Source organism: Notolepis coatsorum (assembly GCF_963971535.1).
Source record: "Notolepis coatsorum genome assembly, chromosome: 20".
Lineage (NCBI taxonomy): Eukaryota > Metazoa > Chordata > Actinopteri > Aulopiformes > Paralepididae > Notolepis > Notolepis coatsorum.
Window position 1 is genome coordinate 49,616,854 of NC_140184.1, and position 26,203 is coordinate 49,643,056.

A 26,203-nucleotide genomic window follows, 5' to 3' on the forward strand; every position below is an offset into this window, starting at 1 on the left:
GACATTCTAATTAGTTTAATTGATATTTGCACGAACAATGACACAAGCGTCTCCTTCTTCTATCGCTGGAATATGGATTATAAGCGTCAGTACTGGGTTCTATTCTACCATCCTTTCCCCTGTGTGACTAGTAGGCGGGACCAGCAGGGGGCAGTAGCAGGCAGAGAGTATCGGAGAGAGATGGGAGAAGATATATGGAGGTGAGAGACGGAAGATGAGCCTCTTCGGCTTTGGACTTGACCGTCCTGGCGCAGCAGGCCGAAGCGATGAAGGAGATGACCGAACGGGCACTCCAAGAGAAGCGCTACACCCAGGCGGCCCTAAAAGAGCAACGAGACGGCCAGGACGCCGCCGCCGAGGTAAAGGAGGAGGAGGCCGAAACCATGGAGGAAGGGACCGCCCCGGAGCCAGACGCCGTGTTCCGAGTGCTGCAGGAGACATACGGAGACAAGACCTCGGTCAGTGCCCGCCTGAGAGAGTTCCTCGACCGCCGACAAAGAGATGGCGAGACCGTGAGGGAGTTTGCTTACGATCTACAAGAGCAGATGCGTCGCATACAGGGCCGAGAACCCCAACGAGTTGTGGATCCTGCCGCCCAGCTGCAGGAGCTGTTCGTGGCAGGCCTGAAGGATGGGATGCTGCGACGGGAGATGAGGAAGTCCATAAAAGAGAACGGGGAGCGGACGTTTCTCGAATTGATGATGGCGGCGATAGACTGGTCTGAAGAGGAAATGGTCCTGCCCCCCACTAGGGGTGGCGCCCAGGCCCTGGTCCACGCCGCGGCCGCCGAGGGACGAGAGGCCCCGATGAGCGGAGACACAATATAGGAAGCTTTTAAGCAGCTCTTCGCAGAGCAAGAACGGCTGGGCGCATGTCAGGAGCGACTCTTCCAGGCCGTCCAACAGACACGGGACGCGACCCAGGGAGGCGGCCCCAGACGGCGACGCAGAGACGACGCGCCCGCCGCTAAGCGGGAACCGCCCCGCCGGGACGAAGAGGGCAGGTTGATTTGCTATGCCTGCAATCAGCCGGGACACATCAGCAGGGATTGCCCCCGCCACGCCAGCGAGTCACACCCAGCCTCTGCCCCCACCCCCGAAGTTCCGGGCTCGTCAGGGTACCTGTCGTAACCGGAGTCGCCAACTCGGCCGCAGGGGGCACTGAGACGCAAGACATGCAAGGGGAATGCCTCACCTTAGACGTCCAGATCGACGGGGTCGAGACCTGCTGCCTCTTCGACACCGGCGCCGAAGTCACCACCATGACCGAGAGCCACTTCCGCAGACACTTCCCACGGTCGAGGTTGACCCCCTCCAACTGGATCACTCTCTACGCCGCCAACGGGTTGGAGATCCCAGTGGTGGGGTGTCTCTACGCCGAAGTGAAGTGCCTAGATATGACATTTCCGGGGAAATTCATACTAAAAGACGATGCAGGCCGAGTGGACACAGGAGACGCCGTCCCGGGACTTCTGGGCATGAATGTGCTCGGCGGCGTAGATGGCCTGTTCAAGGGGATCAAGGGGATGCGGCCGGCGAGCCGAAGACGGGTCGACGCTAGGAGCGTCGCCATCCGCCGTGTGGTCGCCGCCATGGCCCAAGAAGCCCGAGAGTGTATCGCCCCGGGAAGGATGGGGTACATCAAAGTGGCCGGCAGGGAGCCGGTGGTCATTCCCCCGCACAGCGAAGTGGTCGTCTCAGGCCGCTGTGAGACGACAGCGGGGATGCGGCGTCCCGTGATGCTAGAGCACACGCCAAGTGCCAACCTGCCTCCCGGACTATTGGTGGCGAACGTGGTGGCATACGCCCGACAGGGGAGAGTGCCTGTGCGGGTGTTGAACTCGACCAACGTTGAGATGGTGCTCCGACCCCGGGCCAGGCTGGCGGAGCTCCACTGCCCCCGTCGGGTACGGCCCAAGGAGAGAGTGACCGTGGAGGAAGTAGACGGAGGCGTCCGAGTGACGGCGATCGAGACCCGGGACAGCCCGCCAGAGGCGGAGCCGGACGGGAAGACCCGCGGGCTCGCCGTGGCCGTACAGGCGAACCTGCAGGACCTCACACCGGCCCAAGTGAGCCGGCTGAATCAAGTATTGGAGAAACACAAAGCGGTGTTCTCCGTTGACGACGGGGACTATGGTTACACAACCACGGTCACACACTACGTCCCCACTGGTGACGCACACCCGGTCAAGTAATGGCACCGCCGAATACCGCCCCACGTGTTCCAAGAAGTAAAGAGACACGTACAAGACCTGGTGGACCTGGGTGGCCTGGTAGAGAGCTGCAGTCCGTGGGCGTCACCAGCCGTGATCGTCATAAAGAAAGACGGCTCCGTGCGGTTCTGCTGCGACCACCGCCGCCTAAATAACGTGACACACCGAGATGCGTAGCCCCTACCTCGCATCGAGGAGTCCCTAGACGCCTTGGGGCAGGCCAAGATCTTCTCCTCGCTCGATCTCACCGCCGGCTACTTCCAGGTGGCGGTGAAGAAGAAGACCAAGAGAAGACGGCAGTCACGACGCCCTTCGGCCTCTACCAGTGGACCCGTATGCCCTTTGGGCTGTGTAACGCACCAGCGACATTCCAGCGGTTGATGACCGCCGTGCTGGGAGACCTGGCCTTCGACGTCCTACTCGTCTATTTAGACGACGTCTTGGTGTTCGCCAGGGACTTTGAGAGCCACTGTCAGAAGTTGGACCTGGTGTTTGGACGGCTTCGGGAGCATGGGCTCAAACTCAAGCCCCGGAAGTGCTTCCTTCTTAAAACCGAAGTCAAGTTCCTGGGACACGTCGTCTCCGCGGCCGGCATACAGGTCGACACCGACAAAGTGAAGGCGTTGGAGGACTGGCCGGCGCCACACTCAGCGAAGGAAGTGAGGCAGGTGATCGGATTCCTGTCCTATTATCGGCGGTTCGTGCCCCGCTTCGCCCAGGTGGCCCAGCCACTGCACGCCCTGATGGGGAAAGAAAAAAAGGGGTTCGCCAAAGGCCGGCCCGAGGCCTTCAAGTGGACTCCGCAGTGTCAGACGGCCTTCGATCATCTGCGGCAGTGCCTCTTGACACCCCCGGTGCTGGCCTACCCCGACCTCCAGCTCCCCTTCATAGTGACCACCGACGGGAGTTACTTGGGACTGGGAGCGGTACTAAGTCAGGAACAGGAGGGCGTGGAGCGAGTCATCGCCTTTGCGAGCCGAGGCCTGCGTGGGTCCGAAAGGAATGACCAAAATTATAGTGCGTTCAAGCTGGAACTCCTCGCCCTGAAGTGGGCGGTCACTGAGAAGTTCAGAGACCTCTTGATGTACGCCCAGTTCACCGTGATCACCGACCACAACCCGCTGAGACACCTCGGCACAGCCAACCTGGGAGCAGTGGAGCAGCGGTGGAACGCTCAGCTTGCGGAGTACGACTTCGTGGTGTACTACAAACCTGGTCGACTCAACCAGAACGCAGACGCTCTGTCTCGCATGCCGATGCGATCAGAACCTGAAGTGGAAGACACTGAGAAGGACTTCCTAATGATAGCCGCGGCCGGCACCCACACCCGTCAGGGTCTCCAGGAACGGGCTGCTCCATTGTCCGTCCCCGCCCCAGTCGCCCGCGAGGGCTACGTCATGGTCGCAGCGGAGGAAGTACGGGCCCAGCTGTGCCCTGGGAGACAGAGACGCGGGAGGTCTCGAGTGTCGGCGCACGACGGATAGCGGCACAGAAGTGGAACAGCGGATATGACTGGGCGGAAATGCGGCAGCTCCAGGCAGACGACCCCGAGTTGGGCCCGGTGTGGCGGGCGGTGACACAGGGGGTCCCCCCCACTAAAGTACAGCGGAAGGAAGGAGACCCGAAACTCCGCAAGTTATACGGGCAGTGGGAGCGGTTCCGTCTACACCAACAAATACTGTTTCGGCGCGTCAGCGATCCCCGCGACGGGGAGGAGGTTTTCCAGCTGGTGGTGCCCACCGCTCTGCGACAGTGGATCTACGAGACCCAGCACGAAGATGCGGGACACTACGGGGGACGGGGGACGGTGGACCTGATGAGGCGAGGTTATTACTGGATCGGAATGGCAGAAGAGGTGAAGAACTGGGTGCAGCAATGCAAGCGATGAGCATTAGCCCGCGATGTGTTCCCTAAAGCCCAGGCCCAGATGACATGCACTAACGTGACGGCACCCATGGAGGTCCTGGCCATGGACTTCACCGTATTGGAGAGGTCGGCGGGTGGCTACGAGAACGTACTGGTGCTGACCGATATGTTCACCAGATTCACTATTGCCGTACCGACCAAAGACCAGACTGCGAAGACCACTGCCGCTGCCATCATCAAGTACTGGTTTGTGTACTACGGTTGCCCTGCCCGACTCCATGCCGATCAAGGGCGGAATTTCGAGTCGAGTGTCATCAAGGAGCTCTGCCGACTGTACGGAATTTCAAAGAGCCGCACCACGCCTTACCATCCCCAGGGGAATGGGCAATGCGAGAGGTTCAATCGGACAATGCATGACATGCTGCGTAGTCTGCCCGCAGAGAAGAAGCGGGACTGGAAGGAACACCTACCCGAGTTGGTACTAATGTACAACTGCCACGTGCACTCCTCTACGGGATACTCTCCCTTCTACCTGCTCTTCGGGAGGGACGCTAGGATGCCCTGGGATGTCCTGGGGGGCAGAGACGTCATTGAGGAGGGGGCGGCGGACCTAGACGAGTGGGTGCAGAGTCACCACGAGCGACTAAAGGCCGCCACGGAGGCCGCTGAGGCCACGGCGAAGCAGGCGTCCCATCGACGCAAGAGAATTTACAACAGGAAACAGGACCTACAAACAGTCTGCTCCGGCCGTCAGCAGCTGTCTTCACCGGCGTTCTGCATCAGCTCTGCACCGGCTGTGAGCAGCCAGCACGGGAGTCGTCCCGTCCAGCAGAGGTCGCCAGCACACAGCACGCGCTCTCAACCCACCACTGCCCCTGCTCCAGCCCCGCTTGCTAGCACCTGCGACGAGAGCGTTCAACGCCATCTTGCCATCCGGACGGTGGTGGAGCGGCGCGGCCGCCATTTTGGTAGAGTACATTAGGGCTTCGGTGCCCAGGATCTATTGCACGTTACACAGTGTGGTGCGGCCTGCGGGCGAAGTTAACGTTGCTAACTACAGTTCATAAGGGGAACCCCAAACAATATATGCCGGCATTAGAATAGGGCTTTTGCAAGGTATTAGTGGGCCCACACTTTTGTTTTCTTTCCTTTCCTTTGAGTGTGATAACATGTGTGTTTAATAATATTTTCCCATCCAATTACCCTGTGGGGAAGTTACAGACCTGGTGCATTATAATTAAAGCCTTTTGAGGTATTATTCTGGCCGTATAATTAAAGCCTTTTGAGGTATTATACAGGGTGAAGACCCAGACGTGGGTGATGAGTCAAACACAGTGAAGTATATTATCCTTGATATTAACCCAGAGGTGGGTGTATAATATACGTGTTTATGAGGTATTGAGTTACACACAGGAGCTATAGTAGGACCAGTGGCGGCTCGTGGATGCTTCGCCACTAGGGGCGCTATACCAAACATTTTGCAAACATGTACAAGGCACGCATTGGCGAATATTATCACCATTGCCATCGATCAATATATGATCACAGTCAGTCAAATGCAACCACGTTTCCAATAGCCCAACACAAACACGCACAGCTCTCTCTCTCTCTCTCTCTCGCTCTCTCTCTCTCTCCCTCTCTCTCCCTCTCTCTCTCTCTCCCTCTCTCTCTCTCTCTCTCTCTCTCTCAGATCGTTCAATAAGAAACACATCTGTATATATTGTCATTTTAAACAAGTTACCATTCATTGTCTGAGTGGTTATGCTCTACCCGCGGCGAAATTAGAGAGAGAGAGAGAGAGAGAGAGAGAGAGAGAGAGAGAGAGAGAGAGAGAGAGAGAGGGGGAGAGAGAGAGAGCGAGAGAGCGAGAGAGAGACCGAATTAACTCACTGTTTACGTGGTCCACTCACTGTTGTCCCGACCCCCCAGACTGTTGATGTATATCAAGCCGGAGGGCTTGATAAAGTGTATAATCCGCTGTTGATGATGTATATCCAGTCCACTGTCCAGACTGCCATATAGCTTGTTAGCTGTTGCTGTTAGCAGTTAGCACCACACAACAAGTAGTTTGATTTCTTTGTCCATTTCCGCGTCGAACAGACTGCAAACTACCTGGCGTTCTATCGCCATGCTCTAAGACAAACTCTAACCTTAACCAACTTTGAAAGAGTGCCTAAGCTTAACCGTCTAAAGAACTTGCAGTCACGCTCTAAGACAAACAGCTACACAACAACAACAACTATCTCTACCGCACCAACCTAGAATAAGCTAGAATTGGAACATTAGAAAGTGGATTCGGCCAATCAGAGATCGTCTCCGCGAAATGCTGCTACGGAAAAAAATACTGGCGTCAGCCAATCAGAGAGCGCCTCCGCGAAATGCGGCTACAGAAATTCTGGACGCTGCTGCCTAGACCGCTTCAGATCGTGCCCGGATTCCAACATAATAGTCATATTTCAACGCACAACGCGTTACGCACTGATTGGCTGCTACGGATACAGCGATCACACAGTGACGCGCACTCAGAGCGCTATCGCGTCTAGCCCGGGCAGAGAAAAAAATCAAAAATAAATAAAAGTGAGTCAAGAAAACGAGTATTTATTATTTTATTTATTAACGTTATATTGTGCATTGGAAACACAAACATACTTAATATGAGTAAATATTATTCATTTTAAACATGTTTATATTATTTATAGGGCTATAAAACAAAAAACTAAAAAAGAATCTTTCTTGTTATTCTCTCATATAACCAGGGCAGGGCCTGAGGGGGGGCGGCGCCCTAGCGCCCCCCAGTGGCGGCCGCCACTGAGTAGGACTTCAGTCCATTCGACCACTCCTATTAAATAATTGTAACTGAACAGTACAATTAATATAAAGACTTCAATGGGGTTCTGTGTGCGTGTCCATTCCTGTGCCCAGTATTAACTCTTTTGGTGTGGGTAACGTATATATGATTAACCCCTTCCTACCCAACTCTCCTCTTTTCATTATAAGGTTTCTAGTGGTCATCCAGGGAGGGTACTGCTTGCGGGAGGAACGAATCCATTTATGCACATCAGTCACTAGGTGTGGGAGGGTTAACGGAGGTAAACAGGGAAGTGAGAGCAAGTGGGGAAGTACTGCTGACCGCTCCGGAGAGGCGGGGAAGACCAGAGTACCAAACCAGGTTGGTAAATCCCGGGCCCCATTCACTCCCACTACCGGGTCCCAGTTTGACGCTCCAGGCCCAAAGACGAGGGTGCAGTCAGACGGAGCTCTGCTGTGTCCAGCTACCTTGTGACTGCCAGCAACCGTTCCCACTAAGCAGGGATAATCCACCCTGCTACATTATGTTAGGGATCCTCTCTGACACAATTTTAAATGTCTTTATCTTTGATATAGCACGTTCAACATGTATCCTGTGTGCAGCCACATCTGTAGAGGGCATCTGCCTTTTTCCTCTGACGAAGGTTGGGATGTTTATTTCAAGTCCAATTTCTTGTAGGTCATTTTCAATTAAAAATCCTTTATCTACCATAAGCCCCATCCCCTTCCTGCAGATAGCCATGTTTAAGCAGATTTTTCATCAGCTTAATAAAGTTGCTCTGCCTAACTATTTCTTTGTCAGACATAGATCCAGTGAAAAGAGTTGAACAAAATATTACAGAACCTCGTGGATCACATGCTATGAGGGATTTCAATGTGTTTGCAGACTTGTAGGTTGAGTAGCTTTGGAAGTTGGGGTTTGAATTTTTAACTCTGTACAGTCTAATATTGCCATCATTGTAGGAAATTCCTCTGTACTTTCCTGGCATTTGTGCCATTATTATGTCTCTATGAGGCCATGCGGGTAGTTCCCCTAGAACTGTGAACATGTAGTCCACCCATGCATTGAACAAAGTACCAACACTTCGTTCATCAATCATAAATCTAAATGCCAAATCTTTTAAATCATGATTTTGTCTCAGTTTCATAAGAACAAGCAAGAGCTGCACACGCAGGGGCATTGTGTTAATTTGCCAATCACTTCTGCTATATGTCAATGGGACTGACGTTTGCTGTGCTGTTTCACTGCTAGGTATGCTAAACAGTACATAGATTATTGAATTGATCGTAAGTGAATCCAGTGGCATATTTGAAATAGGCTGGTACACGGCTGTTCTGCAAGACCTCTGGTGTTAATCTATTTGGTACTTGGTTATGTCTCAGAACGACAGGTTATGTATATAACCTAGTTATATGAGTACTGGCTAAGCGTCCCGCTCTTAAGCCATTCCGAGATATACCTCATCTCATGTACCTATTGTACACCATCAACGAAAAAACAAATACGCCCAAATACGCCCATCATACGACTTCTATCAGCATGTGACTTGCAACACCAGAGGCGGTAACATCCTAGATCACTGTTACACGCAATTTAAAGGTGGCTACAAGGCTCATTCTGATAGTGGCTTTGGTAAATCAGATCACGCGTCCATCTTTCTTTCACCAATGTACAAACAGAGAATCAAAAGTACTCCTGTAGTCTCGCGAGAGGTGCAGAAATGGGATTTGACGTCGGGGGAGACGCTCCGGTCTGCGTTTGACTGCACAGACTGGAATGTGTTCCGCGACACAGATAACATTAATGTCTACACGGAGACAGTGCTGGACTATGTTTGTACTTTGGTGGAAGAAACAATCCCCACTACCAAAATGAGAGTTTACCCAAATCAAAAACCCTGGGTAGACAAATCCGTCCGTGAAGCTCTGAGAGAGCGCACCAAAGCATACAACGACGGCCTAGTGGCAGGCAACATGAATGACCACAAGGTGGCGCGATACAACGTAAGGAGGACAGTGTCAGAGGCCAAACGGCGCTACAGGGATAAAATTGAACTCCAGTTTGAACAAGCTGACTCTAGAGCTATGTGGCAGGGGCTCAAAACGATGACAGACTACAAAGGCGCCTCCCTCAAACTGAACAGTGACATCTCCTTAGCAAATGACCTCAATACCTTCTATGCGAGGTTTGATGCTGGTAATAACAACACCAGCTCACAAGCCACGGCAATGGGGGGGGGGGGTCGGCTGCTGATGGAGGCGCAGTGTTCAGGGTAACAGAGCATGAGGTGAGGCGGACCTTTAAAAAAGTGAATATCAGGAAGGCAGCAGGTCCGGACGGCATCCCCGGCCGCGTCCTAAAAGTCTGTGCCGACCAACTGGCCCCAGTATTCACTGACATATTTAACCTGTCCTTAGAACAGGCTGTCATCCCCACCTGCCTGAAGAAGTCCACTATTATCCCTGTACCCAAAAAATCCAAGCCTGCTTGCCTCAACGACTACCGCCCTGTAGCTCTCACCTCCATAGCCATGAAGTGCTTTGAGAAGCTAGTAAAGGGCTACATCTGCTCCTCCCTCCCCATCAACATGGACCCCCTGCAATTTGCATACCGCCCCAACAGGTCCACGGAGGACGCCATAGCCCATGTGCTGCACACAGCAGCATCACACCTGGACAAGAGGCAGGGGAACTATGTGAGAATGCTATTCATCGACTACAGCTCGGCATTCAATACCATAGTCCCCTCCATACTCATAGCCAAGCTCAGGGACCTGGGCTTGAACTATGACCTCTGCCAGTGGGTCTTGGACTTCCTGACTGGCAGACCCCAGGTGGTGAGAGCAGGCAACTGCACCTCCTCATCCATCACCCTCAACATAGGGGCCCCCCAGGGCTGTGTTCTGAGTCCCCTCCTCTACTCCCTGTACACACACGACTGTGTGGCTCAGCGGAGTAGCAATACAATCATCAAATTTGCTGACGACACAGTGGTGGTGGGCCTGATCTCTGCCAACGACGAGAGGGCCTACCTGGAAGAGGTCAAGGTCCTGGCGGGATGGTGCCAGGAAAACAGCCTCTCCCTGAACGTCAGCAAAACAAAGGAGATGATTGTGGACTTCAGGAGGTCGGGGGTCAAGGACTACAGCCCCCTCAGCATCGACGGGGCACCGGTTGAGAGAGTCAACAGCTTTAAGTACCTCGGAGCCTCCATATCCGAGGACTTGACATGGACCACACACATTGACAGTGTTGTGAAGAAGGCACGACAACGCCTCTACTTCCTCAGGCGCCTAAGGAAGTTCCAAGTCAGTCAGAAGATCCTTAAGAACTTCTACTCATGTACAATAGAGAGCATCTTGACCGGCAACATCACCTCCTGGTTTGGGAATAGCACTGCACAAGACCGAAGCAGACTACAAAGAGTGACACGTTCAGCCGAACGCACAATTGGAGGGGGGCTCCCCACCCTCCAGAACATTTACAACAAGCGTTGCAAGGGCAAGGCTAAGAGAATCATTAAAGACTCCAGTCACCCGAACAACTGCCTCTTTGAACTGCTGCGGTCAGGCAAGCGATACCGGAGTCTCAAGGCGAGCACAGAAAGACTCAGAAGAAGCTTCTATCCCCAGGCCATCAGGCTGCTAAACGAACAATGAACACTACACAACAACAACCACCAAACGCACATAGCACACACATCCACACGCACACACTCACTTTAAACAAACACACTGTAGCACCCACTCCACACACTTTATAGCACACACCCACTTTAAACAAACACACTGTAGCACCCACTCCCCACACTTTATATTTATTGATGAAGGATTGCACTACAACTCGTACACCTTACTGTAAATTGTACCTAAATTGTACCTCATCCCATTTCTGCTTTGCACTATATAGTACTGTACATTAGTACACTGCATAGTATTGTATATTATATGGTAACTCAGAACATTGTACATATGTCTATACCGAACACTGTGACCTCATTTTCTTCTTCTAAATTACATGCTATACTATGTTATTTGATACTATCTTGTCTAGCACAGTCTCTGGAGCGTAACAGTAAGAAGCATTTTGTATGAAAGTATTCTGTACTTCTGTATGACAACTATTAAAGAAACTTGAAACACCTGCCGGGCCCCGCCCCTATAGAGGCGTACTCTATAAGATACTAGGCATGGTCACCAAACACTCTTCCTCGCCAAAAAACCCGTTTCCAGGAAACGATTCCTCAAGGGAACTCAGGGCCGCTTAAGAGCGGGACGCTTAGCCAGTACTCATATAACTGGTCGTTATATTATCGTACTTGGCCATCGCGTCCCGCTCTTAAGCCATTCCGAGATATGGGGTAGAGCGGACGCGAGGCCCGACAGATGTACCCCCTGAGGACCCGTAAGCCCACATCAAGGGGTTGGGGAGGCCCGTCACCCCATCCTTCCTAATGAAGGGGGGGCGCAGTCAACTCCACCCGAGTGCGAGCAAGAGGGAACTAGAACCCCTTGAACACACAGCACAGGCGGAACCACGTGTGACCTAACACACTGTGGCCCATACCCACACACTCCTGCTACCCTACCAAAGGACGGGAAGCAGGAAAGGCCACAGACCCCAGAACCGCCTGGGAGACAGAACCCCCGGTCATGTCCATGAGGTAAAACCTTACAAAGGGGCCCGGGGAGGACCATGAAGCTGCAGCACAGATGTCCTCCACCGAGGCCCCACCCAGCAGAGCGGCAGAGGCTGCCACCCCACGAGTGGAGTGCGCCCTGACGCCCCCAGGGGGATCCAGCCCGGCCAACGTGTAGCAGAGGGCAATACCCTCGCACAACCAATGGGACAGGCGCTGTTTCGATAGTGCCTTACCGGCACGAGAACCACCGTGACAGACAAAAAGCTGATCGGTAACCCTGAGGTCCTGAGTACCGCTGAGGTAAATTCCCAAAGCACGGACCGGACATGACAGGTGAAGGCCCGCATCTAACTCACTAGCGTGAGGAGGCGGATGAAACGCCTGAACCACAATATCCCTGGAGCGGAAGGAACTCCGGATATTCTTAGGCACGAAAGCAGGATTAGGCCGCAGAGTGGCACCGCAATCGGAACGAAAAGACAGGCACTCTGGATGTACCGAAAGAGCACAGAGCTCACCCACGTGTTTAGCGGAGGTGACAGCCAGCAAGAACGCGGTCTTGAAAGACAGCCGTCCCAACGGCGCTTGCTCAAGCGGCTCAAACGGGGCCAAGGACAACCGACCAAGGACCAATTGAAAATCCCAACTCGGAGCCAAAGGGCGTTGCACCGGCTTAACGCGTCGAGCGCCAAGCAGGAAACGCTTCACAAGAGGGTGGCTGAACAAGACATCCCCGTCAAACCCCTCATGATAGGAGGATATCGAAGCCGACAGTCTACCAAGGAGAGACTGGAGATAACCAAGGACAGCATCCAGGGGGCAGGAGACTGGGTCCCGGCCCCTTGCCTTACACCACTCTTGGAACATACGCCATCTGCCCGCGTAAAGCGCGACAGTGGAGGGAGCATGCGCATTCCGGATGGTATAAACCACAGAAGGGTCCATCCTCTCCAGACTTACCCTTCCACCAGCCACACCAACAGGCGTTGGCCCAACACCGGGTACTGAAACAGCGACCCGTGTTGCTGAGAGAGGGCCGTCGCCGACCAAGGAATAACCCAAGGCGGAGCGATCAGCAGCTGGATCAAGACCGGGAACCACACTGCCGTGCCCCGGTCCGGCGCGACCAGGATCACCGTCTTGCGCTCCCTCCGTATCCGCTCCAACAGCTATACAGGAGGAAAGGCGTACAGAAGACCGGGTGGCCATGGAAAGATCGAGAAGGCATCCACCCCCAAGGGGGGATGATCTGCTCGACTGACCGAGAACCACAAGGGGCACTTGTGAGAACGTCGGCTCGCAAACAGATCCACCGAGGCCTCCCCGAAGCGATCCCAGATCTGCCTGACTATATCGGGGCGGAGTTCCCACTCGTCGTAACGAGGACCGCCCCGAGACATCACATCCGCGCCCACATTCTCCGCCCCAGGGATGTGGAGCGCACTCAGACTGCGCAGCCTGCGAGATGCCCATAGCCAAAGTTTCGACCGCCAGCCGGTGCAGGCGGATGGAACGAGTCCCACCCTGCCTGTTGATATACGCCGCTGCCGTCATACTGTCTGTCCTGACCAAAACGTGCTCGCCTACCACCAGGTGGTCGAACCGTTTGAGGACCAGGAGGACCGCCTTCAATTCCAACACATTGATGTGCGGGGTAGACGGGCCAGCATGGACCTTCGTCCAGCTGCCCCCCACTGCGTGGGTCCGACACGTCCCTCCCCAACCCGTGAGAGAGGCGCCGGTGAAGACTGTGACGTGTGAGCGCCTGCTGCCCATGGGGACCCCAATGGTGAGGATACCCAGCCTCCTCCAATGGGCGAGATCTCCCCATATTGACAAAGGAACCGTCAACCGTTTCCACTTGTCCCTCACCGGATCTATTCCCATAGAGAAAAACCACCTCTGTATCCTCCTCATGAAGAGGAGGCCAAGAGGAACCACCGTGTGAGCAGATGCCATCATACCGAGCAGGCGCATCACTTGCAGCGCCGTGACCGTCCCTTCCAGACGGAAACCCCCAAGCACGTGAAGGATAGACACCCTCCGCTGCTCCGAGAGGGTTACAATCATGGGCCTTGACCTCAGCGTCAAGCCCAAGTACTCCACCTGTTGACTGGGAAGAGGTGTACTCTTTTTCCAGTTCACAGCAAAACCCAGCCTGGTGAGGAATTCCACCACCAGCCTGGTATGAGACCTGGCAACCTCCTCCGAACGACTGAGGAGTAGAATGTCGTCGAGATAGAATAGAACCCGTATTCCCCGACGACGTAGAGGCTCCAGCGCAGTCGCCACGCACCTGGTGAATGTGCGGGGAGCCAGAGAATAGCCGAACGGCAACCTCTGGTACTCGTGCGCTACGCCCTGAAACAGGAACCGCAGGAACTTCCTGTGAGGAGGGAAAATCGGGATGTGAAAATACGCATCCTTCAGGTCTATGGAGGTGAACCAGTCTCCCCTTCTGAGTCTCCCCTTCTGATCCAGTATAGATCTGACCCCTCCCGTTTTTTTGGGCACCAGAAAATAACGGGAGTAGACGCCTGACATTGCGTCCTCTCTCGGGACCACAACTACGGCCTGCTTCGCCAACAGAGATTGGATCTCGTCGGCCAGGGCTGTTACTGCTTCTGACTCTGACAATAGGGTCGGCACCAAACCTGAGAACGGAGGGTGGGGTTGTGCGAACTGCAACACAAGCCCCTCCCTCAACATTCTCTCTATACACCCCTCCAAACGGCATTCTTATCGCCATATGTGAAAATAATCCCACAGCGCACCCGCCGTCAACTGACGCTGGGCCGCAAGGAACAGTAGATAGTTGGCCTGGTCCCTCCCGCTGTGCGACGCACCCAAGGGGGGACCCCGACAGAAAGGGCCGGTTTGATACGGGAGAAGCTGCCATCAAACTGGTTGACACACCCCCCCCCCCCCTGAACACCCCTCTAGCGCATGCTAAGGAGTTGTTCTACAGCTAGACACGCAAGGCGTGAGGACCCCATGGGCTCCTACACGCCGTAGCCCTGCAGTGATATTGCTATCACCCAAATCACGCTCGCCTCTCCTTTGCAGACCACTGCCGCTCTCACGGGAGTGGCAGACGTCAGGGGAGGCCGGGGTAACCCTTGCTGTGCATTCAACAGAAGAGGCCTCGAGTCCCCCTGCTGACCACTGTAGCTAGTGGCAGCTGTAACACCAGGCTCACCCATCACACAACGTGTGGTGCAGGAGCCACGCGACAGCACAACATTCTCACGGACAGACCCAGGCTCAGCCATCAACTGGGTGTCAGCCCCTGTCCCCATGAGAAGTGAAAAGTGGGGCCGCATGCGCTTCAAAGAAGGTTCGCGGCCCGCAGCCAAAGGAAAACGATCAGAGCCCCGCTTCCGTGGGTAACGGAGAGAGGATTGAACGGGGAGCGGGCTGCTCGCGGCAGAATGACGACGGCTTGTTTTATCCAAGCCGAATACACCCAAAATGGCCGATCCCTCGGCCGCCAAGGCTGTCGGCCTTGTGGATCCCTGTTGACTCTCCAGCCAGGGTACCACTGGCGGGGGAAACATGGCCGCCTGTCGAGGGCCTCGCCACAGTCGTTGACGAGGCCGTGCTCCAACCTCTGGCTGCACAGCGTGAGGCGGTGTGGGACCCAGATCAACAACCGCCTGCGCCTCCACAGAACGACCAAAAAGTCCTTCCGTGGAAAAAGGAGTCGTGAGGAGAGAAAACCTATCCTCTTCCCCAAGAGGAGAGTGCTCCAACCAGACATGCCTAACAACAAACGTTGATAGCATCCTAATCCTCCCCGCAGTTATAGCTTGCGACTGAGTCAAGATCTCTATAACACCACAAACATGCAACATGTTTACAATGTCGGCTGGACCCATAGCCCCACTACTCGATGCCAATGTGGATAGGAAAATAGCCAGCTGAGCCATAACACTGGCCGCCGCTACAAACCATCCTGCAGCAGTATAACACTCATCCGTCCATACTGCCACCCTCCGAGCCAATTCGCTCTCAAGCATCGGCCGGGTGGGACATCGTTCATCCCCGCCGGGGCACAGGAACAAAGCTACCTGGCTACGTAGCCACGGTACACCCGGCCTGCACCCTGTTGTTAGCCCTTTTACCCGTAAAAAAGGTAAATAAGACTCAGCGAAACCCCCCACATTAGCAACCGACTGACCTTCATCAATGAACCAGGCAAGAGGAGGGAAAAGCGGCAACGTCCCGCGGCGGGGAATATTAGAACAACGACCCATTTCAGCATCAACATTAGCATTAGCAGTAGCATTAGTAGCATTAGGGGCGGCTATGGCTCAGGGGTGGGGCGGCTATGGCTCAGGGGTAGAGCGGGGCGTCCAATGATCGAAGGGTTGGTGGTTCGAATCCCGCTCAAGCCCATGTCCATCCCATTGCCGTTGTGTCCTTGGGCAAGACACTTAACCTACGTGCCTCGTATGAATGTGTATGCATGTGAATGAATGTTGGTGGTGGTCGGAGGGGCCGTAGGCGATGATTATTCGCCACGCTTCCGTGAGTCTGCCTCAGGGCAGCTCTGGCTGCAATTGTAGCTTATCACCACCGGTATGACTGTGTATGAACGAATAATGGACTATGTGAAGCGCTCTGAGTCAGAGAAGAGCGCTATATAAATCCAATCCATTATTATTATTATTATTATTAGTGTAAGAAGCATGCTCCAGGATAGCCAGGAAATCGTCCACTGCAGTGGAACGTTCACCAAGCCACCCCGCCCCTGGCGCCGAAACACACTCCACAGCATTACTAACACCAACATCAATGCCTGATGACACAGGGCCTACCTGTGTACAAGCCGGCTCGATAGCCAAACCTTGCACGCTGCTCCTTGATCTGCTGCCACCAGACGAGGAAACATCAGAATAGGCCCGACGTGTCGCTGAAACATGCCCCGAAGATTCCAGGGGTAAGCAAACCTCCGGTAAACTTTCAACATTACGCAATTTCTCTAATCTTTTCATAACAACTAGTTACATAAGGCGTCTTGCGACCGTTATGATGGAAACGAAAATAGAGGAAGAGTGTTTGGTGACCATGCCTAGTATCTTATAGAGTACGCCTCTATAGGGGCGGGGCCCGGCAGGTGATGGGCATATTTGTTTTTTCGTTGATGGTGTACAATAGGTACATGAGATGAGGTATATCTCGGAATGGCTTAAGAGCGGGACGCGATGGCCAAGTACAATAATATAACAGTATTTATACTCGTCAGTGATTCGATTTGTGCTTGTTGATTTCTCAATCGTTCATCTCGCTCCTCTTGTCCACCTTCTTCCATTTGGGGGAGGCTGCTCCACAGGCCGGCAGAAGTGCTTTGAGAGGAAAAGACAGTTAGCAAACGTTAAGTTAGCTAAAAACACCAGCTAACTAGCAAGGAAGAAAAGTCAGACAGCAAATGAATGACAGCAAAGTCAATGTTGATAACACTGTAGCTAGCTAGCTAGGATAACACCAGCTAGCTAGCTAGCTTGCAGCTAACGTTAGCTAACTAATAGTTTGGTCTACGTTTCTAATACATGCCAGGTCAATTATTATGTCTTTATGAATTGACCTTACAAACATTGCAGGTTCTATTATCCTAACTAAGCATTAATACAACTTGCTCTCTCAAAATATTTGTTAATTATAAAATATCTTCACTGGCACATTGCTTAAATTCGGTATAAAGATTCAGCACTATGGACAGGTCTGCTCAAAATAATTTATTTGTCGATGACAAACGAAATAAAAATAAATAAATAAACTAAATACAATACAGAATAAACTAAATAAACAAATTTGGGATCTCATATCCCAGTCTGAGCGCAGTTGGGATATCCAAACATGGCAGTGGAAAAATATGGGTGATTCTGCGCAAGCTCCCACGTGCGCCCGTATTCCGATCCACGCAATAATTGTCTCCTCGTGGGACACAAGTTCCCAATGCATTGTCCCGTGAATATTATTTGAGGGGCGGATTTGCGGTGATGGAGAAATTAATCAGAATCAGATTCAGAAAGGTCTTTATTGCCAAGTAGTTTTCACATACAAGGAATTTGCTTTGGTCGTTTTCGGTGCGTCATTAGCAGACAGACATTAACAGACAGATAATACAATAAAGAGGTGGAGTAAATAAAGGGCTGGACAACTGTAAATAAAGAGGTTGAATAAAATTGAATGGGATATAAACTAAATGAAATATAGCAATAGAATATAATACAATTATAAGTAAAAACATTTTTTTTATTGGAATAGGACATGACAAACATGCAATGACGAAAGATAGTGACCAAAAAAAGGATGCAATGTGTCATGAAAATACAAATAAAATGTTATTACGTGCTCGCCAACCGTTGAGCGCCAAAAACGTAATATTACGTTTTTAGATTTTTTTTATTTTTATTTTAATATCCTATACACCAGTGGTGCCCAACCAGTCGATCGCGGGCTGATTTCAAGTAGATCTCGATTAATAAAATTTGATTATAAAAAAGAAAAAGAAAAATTGAAAAAAAACTCTGCCTCTCCTTGTTAACTACAACATGCAATGCTGTTTGTTATTTAAGATGAGGTCGGACTCGGCACTGACAGATTTGTGTTCATTATGCTGCTTTTATAAAGCCTCAAATGATGGCTTACAATATACAATTTTGGCTGGTAGCTCTCGGCTAGGTGGTAAATTAAAAAGTAGATCTTGGTTCAAAAACGGTTGGGCACCCCTGCTATACACTCTCATGGACCTCGGTGTTACCACTCCTATGCTGGGAATTTTGAAAATGATATATGTGCGCAGAATTATATAGGCTACTATATTGTGTGTGTGTTGTCGCTGCAGCCCCCTGGTGAAAATCTGGTGATTATGGGTAGGCTCAGGTTAAATAATGTAGCCAATCACATCCTGATCCAGCAGAAAAGCATTTTTTGTAAACATCTGCATTCCAAATTTCCGCCCACCAATTGATTTGTAGCGAACTTGACTCGCGCTATTTTGAGTCAAAATTCAAAAAGCAAAATGGATATACAGACTTTTTCCAAGGCAACATATAAACAAAGTAATTCAGAAACTGCCAGCAGCAGCACCAGCTACCCCTGGGCATAACACCGGATCACCTGAGGCTATTGTATGTTGCTTTATCTTGGCAAACAAGGGCTTGCTCTATGAGGGCATGATGAGAGTCAGACAGAGTTCATCAAATCGTGGAAACTTTTTAGAGCTACTGTATTGTTTTCAAAGCATGATGAGATCCAAAGTATGAAAATCTTTTCCTTCATTGCCGTCGGCACTGCAACTTGTGAACGCAAAAAAGAAAAAAGGATTTTTTTTTTGCACGCTCCACGCGACTCACGACTATAGCCTCCCCTAATGTTCAGCTCACCCGCCGCATATGATTCTTAGTCTATTTCATTATATCACATGATTGGGTTAAACGGCACGTGAGCCAGACAGCTTAGTGAAGTATACTGTACATACGAGCGGTAATGCTCAGATTGCTCATTGAGTCACGACTATAAATGCAAAATCGTATTTATTATCATTATAATTATTTAATTCCAATGATAGAAACAGTCCGTCTGTAGAATCGGCTTGAAGCAATCACCAACTATTTGTTCAGGGGGGTTGATATTGTTATTTATATATATAAACTCCATTGCAGAGATGGTTATTAAGACAGCATTTATGAGGAATGTGTAAAGTGTTCAATTGTGAATGTCAGTACTCTGATAAAAATTATTTGGTGTCTGTCTGACACTTCATGAAGTTTATCTTGGAATAATGATGGATAAGATAAAGTAACGTTATTTGAAGAAGCTCTTGGTACACAAACTTACTCCTGAATCCAATAATAATAATAATAATAAATGAGACGTCTATCTGATAGACTTCCATAACTTCCTTGTGGGTGGTGACAACTTTTCTAAGCCAATGGTCGATTTGCGCAGACCAGAGCAAGTTGTTTCCCATCATGCATTGCATCGGCTGAGAGGTACTGCGTCGCCTAGCCCTGAAGATGAAATCCTGTGAGATTTCCGCGACTCGTGCAGTCAGATTTCCAGAGCAAGTCGGACGACATTCTAACCGCCATGCAATGCGTTGTCATGGCGGGTCGTAAAAATGCTGCTTTGCATCTAAAAATGTGAATACATTTATAAAACTTTGTATGGAAAACAGTAATGGAAAAGCTATTTTGTATTTTGTCACTGCAACTATATTTTTTGCTCACTGAGTGTGTGTGTGTGTGTGTGTGTGTGTGTGTGTGTGTGTGTGTGTGTGTGTGTGTGTGTGTGTGTGTGTGTGTGTGTGTGTGTGTGTGTGTGTGTGTGTGTGTGTGTGTGTGTGTGCGTGCGTGCGTGCGTGCGTGCGTGCGTGCGTGCGTGCGTGCGTGCGTGCGTGCGTGCGTGCGTGCGTGCGTGCGTGCGTGCGTGCGTGCGTGCGTGTGTGTATGTGTGTGTGTGCATTTGTGTGTGTGCATGTGTGTGTGTGCATGTATGTGAAGTGGCAGCCTGCGAGGCTATGGCTGTTGTTGTGGGGGGAAACATTGATTCCCCCCACCCCCCTCCCGCTCTTTTCTCTGGGATTCTGACAGAATCATAGCACCATGGAAACAAAGAAAGCACTCTGTGACAGAGGAAAACCTTTCATTTCAGTCAAAGCGAATGGCGGCTCACCACTGGTAACAGTATGGGTAACTCATTCACAAAAGGGGCACGGCAGGATGCCGGTGTATAATGTTAAAGTATGATTGTCACATGTGTTTGTGAAAATATAGCTCTAAAAGGTATTTCTCACTCTGGCCACAGGTTCACAGACAATAGAAACACTAGAGTGATCGCTCTGCAAGGAATCTGGTTCAGACTAAAATGTGTGTGTGTCTGTGTGTGTGTGTGTGTGTGTGTGTGTGTGTGTGTGTGTGTGTGTGTGTGTGTGTGTGTGTGTGTGTGTGTGTGTGTGTGTGTGTGTGTGTGTGTGTGTGTGTGTGTGTGTGTGTGTGTGTGTGTGTGTGTGTGTGTGTGTGTGTGTGTGTGTGTGTGTGTGTGTGTGTGTGTGTGTGTGTGTGTGTGTGTGTGTGTGTGTGTGTGTGTGTGTGTCTGTGTCTGTGTCTGTGTGTGTGTCTGTGTGTGCTCATGTGTACTTGTGAGTGGAGAGTTCAGTGTTCAGTGTTCTGATGGTCTGGGGGAAGGAGCTGAGCCAGAGTCTCTCTGTTCTCGCAGCGTGTGTCCGTAGGCGCTTGCCTGACCGCAGCAGCTTGAACAAGCTGTTGTTGGGGTCGTGGGGGTCTTTCATTATTCTGCTGGCTCTGGATTTGCACCTCCTGTTATATAAGGCCATGGTTACACTTACAACGTTTCATTTTTATTTTATTTGTATCTACTTTTTCTCCCCATTTTCTATTTTTCTCCCATCCCAATTTCGTATTATCCAATTCTACCCTCCCCTGTCTCGAACGTTGTTAGACCATGCCTCCCACTGGTCGGCTGCAATGTGGACAAAGCCTTGCATCACGTGTCCCCTCCGGGACATGAGGAGGCAGCCGTTGCATTTTTTCACCTGCACAGCGCGATCTCTCAGTGGCGAGGAGTAATGCGTGGGAGGCTCATGCTGCCCCTGACACTTCCTGATTCTGCTGTACAGGCGCACCAACCGACCTGTAGGAGTCGCTGTCCACAACGTCTGATCCCCACCCACCGGCTTTCCCACCCCCTAATACTGCCAATTGTATTAGTATGAACGACCAGCCAAGCCGGAAGCAACGCCGAGAGCTGGGCTCGAACCCAGCATATCCTGCGTTAGTGGTGAGCGCCTTGCCCACTGCGCTACTTAGCCGCCCACAACGTTTAATTTTCGAATTATTTCGTTTGCATGTCCAAGTTAAAAGCCAACGCCGTTTTGGCAGGCAATTTCGTTTTCCAGCGGCAACGCTCAAAGGGGGTTTTCATTTTCAAAACTCCCCTGCAACAGTGCCATGTAATATGCGCAAGCCAGATACGGAGCCGTTCACGCCCAACGCCCATGCACAGTAGACACCGACATCCACGTGCCCTTGATATGACAAATGATGATATCACAGAACGCTGCTAGAACAAGACGCAAATATTATTGCTCAAGATGTAAAATACGCTAGTGAGCAGGGGAGGCACTAGTGAGCAACGCATGGAGGACAACCCGTCACTTTCAAACATTCCATCGGCTATTAATAAGATGAAGAGCGGCATGAACGAACGATTCGCCAAACTGGAGATACCTTTTCCCCTTTTTTTTTATACTACCAGCAGGGGGGAAAAAGAGTAAATAAATAAGAATAAAAATAAACAAATTGTTCTCTTATTAACCCTTTCTCTGCCACGCTTATTTACATCCTTATACCATCCTCTGCCAGCTCTATTTGTCTATAGAGAAGTTCCCCTTCTTTGCAGGGCTATAACTTTTTAAATTGTATTGCTAAATTGACATTACTATGGCCCATTCAACGTCAATTATCTATCGTTTAGGATGTAGCAACGTTCTACTTTTTCATTCACATATGTACTAAAATACAGTCTAAAGTATAAATATGTTTTTATCGTTTTCTGCAGCATTCTGCAGAACGTGATTTATAGCCCTAAATGCATTATATTGATGATCAAATACAGTTTGATAGCGATCGGCGCCAGATAAAAAATGTCAAATGTACGTGCTTCTAGAAGTTACTACTCATCATCTGATGTTGACCGGATGGGGGGGGGGGGGTCGTTTATAATTCCGTGGCCAACGTTAGATGATTCACGTAGTGTGGGTGATATGATCATCAGAGCAGTTTGTATCAAACACGGTAAAAATAAACGCTGAAACTTACCCCAGTCTCCTCTGGCCGTTGGGCGATCAGCTTGGAGTAGAAATTTTGCTATTATGGGATGTTGATCTAGATTAACCATTTCCAGGTTGTATAATACTATATACGTCCAAATAACGTTGTTTATTGAGTTAGGGCGAGCGATTGATTATCCAGTGTGTCGAGATGGAGCCCCGGGAGCTATAGCGAGTGGTCGGACCGAATTTGGATGAGCACCACTTTCTGTTTCCGGTTTGCTGTTTGGGCGATCCCCCGATCGGCCACCAGATGGCGCTGTTGAACCGTTGGAGAGTTGAGAGGAGATCAACAGGAGATCTCAAGTCTCCGTTGGTGAAATATGATTGCCATCACAGATTTTTGAAATATTGATCTCAATGACGTGTTACGGAGTCATTGGCAGATTACTCATGGGGGAGAATGACGTGTTACGGCATCCTTGGCGATTAAAGGGTTAATATAGACTATGCTTGATTTTTCCTCTTTAAATGCAGCTCTAGGACCATACTGTCTAAATTAAGGCTGACTAAAGATAGCCTATTCTCTTTTAAATTATTATTACAATACTTCTATTATTATTATTATTATTATAATATAAGCTTAATTTTCGTTATCAAAGCATTCCCTCGAATGGACGGGTATATGTCATATGTATGTATATATGCGTGTGTGTGTGTATATATATATATAATTATTTATTTTACTCCCAGGCTATACATAATAATTTCCTGGTCTGGTCAGAGACATGACTTAATTTATTTGTTATTGCCTATAGCTACATAAGAGTGACTAGTATTATTTGATTGGAGTGTTATTGTGCTCTCTTACATTGTTCATGATGTCCTATTTCACTCTATAAAGTCCGATTATGATGACTAATATCAGATAATCTAACGTGCGCGCGTAAAAAGACGCTCGCCTGACATATCTGCATGTAACTCGAGAACCGATGAACGGATTTTGTCGAGTCAGATGGCATTCGAACGGCAACAAATAGCACTTTAATTCTGTTTAAATGTATATGTTCGGCGAGAAATGCAGCACGAGCCTTCAGACGCTCACAAAGTGCCGTGAAACTGAAACTGAAAAACCCGGACATTTTCATGATTTTATAAACCCTGGACAGGGCGTTTTTTTTTTTCTTCTTCTATTCCTTCGTTTGGGGAAGCGGGAGGATGGGGAGGTATGTGATGTGTTTAAGTGTGTTATTGTGCTCTCTTTGTTATGGTTTGTAAGCAACCCCAACAGCACGACACAGAGTTAGCCAAAACGAAGGGCGTATTTATTTTCACAAAACAGAAATGTGCGACAACTATGTTACTCCAGTTAAGGGGAATGTCCTCACGACAATAGTAGTAGTTATAAGGTGTTTGATCATTGTGTCGTTGTTCATATTGTGTATACAATGTTAGAAGCTAATGTAGCTTAGCTTAGCTTGGTAGCTATTGTGCTAACAACACCGACGTCTAGCTTGTTGTTAAAATGGTTCTCTCCTCTTTGTATACCTTTGTCCTCACAAATATTCTGCCAGGGAACTTATGGACACGACAATAGTAGTAGTTATAAGGTGTTTGAGCTTGTAACGTTAGTTAGCTCATAGCTATCGTGGTAGCCAGTTTCTGGAGACAGGAGACACACACACCACTGAGGATAAACGGGGCTACCGTGGACACGATAGCTATGAGCTAACTAACATTACAAGCTCAAACACCTTATAACTACTACTATTGTCGTGTCCATAAGTTCCCTGGCAGAATACTTGTGGGGACAAAGGTATACAAAGAGGAGAGAACCATTTTAAATCGGGCATTCATGCCGGCTAACAAGCTAGACGTCGCAGCATGTTGTTAGCACAATAGCTACCAAGCTAAGCTACGTTAGCTTCTAACGTTGTATACACAATATGTACAACGACACAATGATTTACATTATTACAAATATGGTAACGTGGTTGTGGTTTTTACAAATAGTGGTTAGCTTTAGAGATGGATGGCTATGATCACGGAGCAATAGTGTTAGGTGAAACAGATACATTTTCATTCATCACTCCTCGGCTAGTAGTAGCAAGGCTCTCTGCCTGCCACTAGCTGTGTGTGACTCTCAGAGCCCCTCGCTGCCCTGCACCTGACGTGACATCAGCATTAAGATGACACACGCACGTTATTGATCCATGGAATAAAATATGCATGAGCTTGTGGTTTGGTCGACAAAATGTTTGATAAAAACGCTAAAACTGGGTCAATTTCGATAATTTCTTTCCCCTCTTCATGAAAGTCAGCGTTGGCCTAGTCACATTGTTTATTGAACAAAAATACAACCTGCAAGTTGGCCTTTAAAGAAGTTGGGCTCTGCGGCTCTGCAGCTCTGTCCTTAGCAAAGTAGACTCTGCGAGAGTAATTTTCCCAGAATAATTATTACGGAGTTATTATTTTCCTCTCAAGTAGTCATATTTACTCTGTTTGGGGCATAATCATTGCCTGTGGCCAATAGAGTGAGAGTAAAGTTCCAGAAGAGTTTCTATTGGAGTAATACAGCATTGGTCACGCCTACTCAGGGCCGCCTCAGGGGGTGTGCGAGCAGTGCGGTCGCACAGGGCCTCGCGGGAAGGGGGGCCTCGCACAATTTTTTTTTTTTTTTTTTTTTTTGCGAGGCCCCTCTTCCCGCGAGGCCCTTTTTCATCACAGACCTAAAATCTAGTTTTGCTTATATGCTTATATATTTCACATTAGACACGTTTGTAGAATGTGTCTGACTTGTTCCTGGCTCTGAGGCTCTGCAGGCAGCACTGAGGCTCTGCAGGCAGCAGAATTGGTTTCAATGAGGGGAGGGGTTACAGGTAAGGTAGCGTCTGTTGAGTTCATTGTGTGTGTCTGTGTGCGTGCCGGGGGGGGGGGGGGGGGCGTGAACCGACTCATTGCCAGACGTGAGCGATTCGACTCACGCTCACGGCAATGAATCGGCTCTTATGAACGAGTCGCTCATGACCGACCGATCACTAGCGTCTGACTATTTCGCGCGTGCAGCATTGGAGGTTATGCCAGCCAAGATGAAGAGGACATCGTTCGGCAGATGGACTGAAGATGAAAGTTGTTGCATGTTAGACAGTTCAGTCAGGCTAGCCATCCCGGCTAAAGACAGGGACAGCTAGTTAGCTTTAGCTACGTTATAATATTGAGTGCTAACGTGTGGTTCAGTCGAGATATAGCCATGATGATGTCGGCTAGTAGCTAGCTTAGCTAAAGGCTAACTAGCGTTAGCTAACCTAGAGACAGCGCGTGCAGCATTGTTATGCCAAGATGAAGAGGATGGTCGTTCGGCAGATGAACTCCACGCGGTTGTCTCCATCCTCTTGGACGTTTGGTGAGTTTTTAATGCACTCTATTCTATTCCCGCCGTGGATATCTCTCTCTCTCTCTCTCTCTCTCTCTCTCTCTCTCTCTCTCTCTCTCTCTCTCTCTCTCTCTCGGGAGCCAAACGGGCCGACTAGCTGTTGTAGTACTAGTAGCTAACGGTGTGTGGCCTGGTGTCAGCACCTGGTGCGAGGGAGGTGAGCTTGGTGTTTCATTATGAGAATATCTCCATGCTCAAGTCGGCTATAGTCCGCGAGGGACTTGTTGCCGGCACCGCTATGGTAAACACCACTCTGTAGTGGGACGTGTATTGCCTTCTTTTTCCCTTCTCTCTTCGTATGAGAAGAGGAAAACACAGCGGCTGTCTGAAGTGTTGGCCTGTATTGCTTTTCTCACGTTGTACAGTTTTTCAGTGGTAGCTGCATAGCTTGCTTCTGTGTTAGCTAATGGTTAGCGATAGCCGGGTTGAGCTAACTGTTAGCCA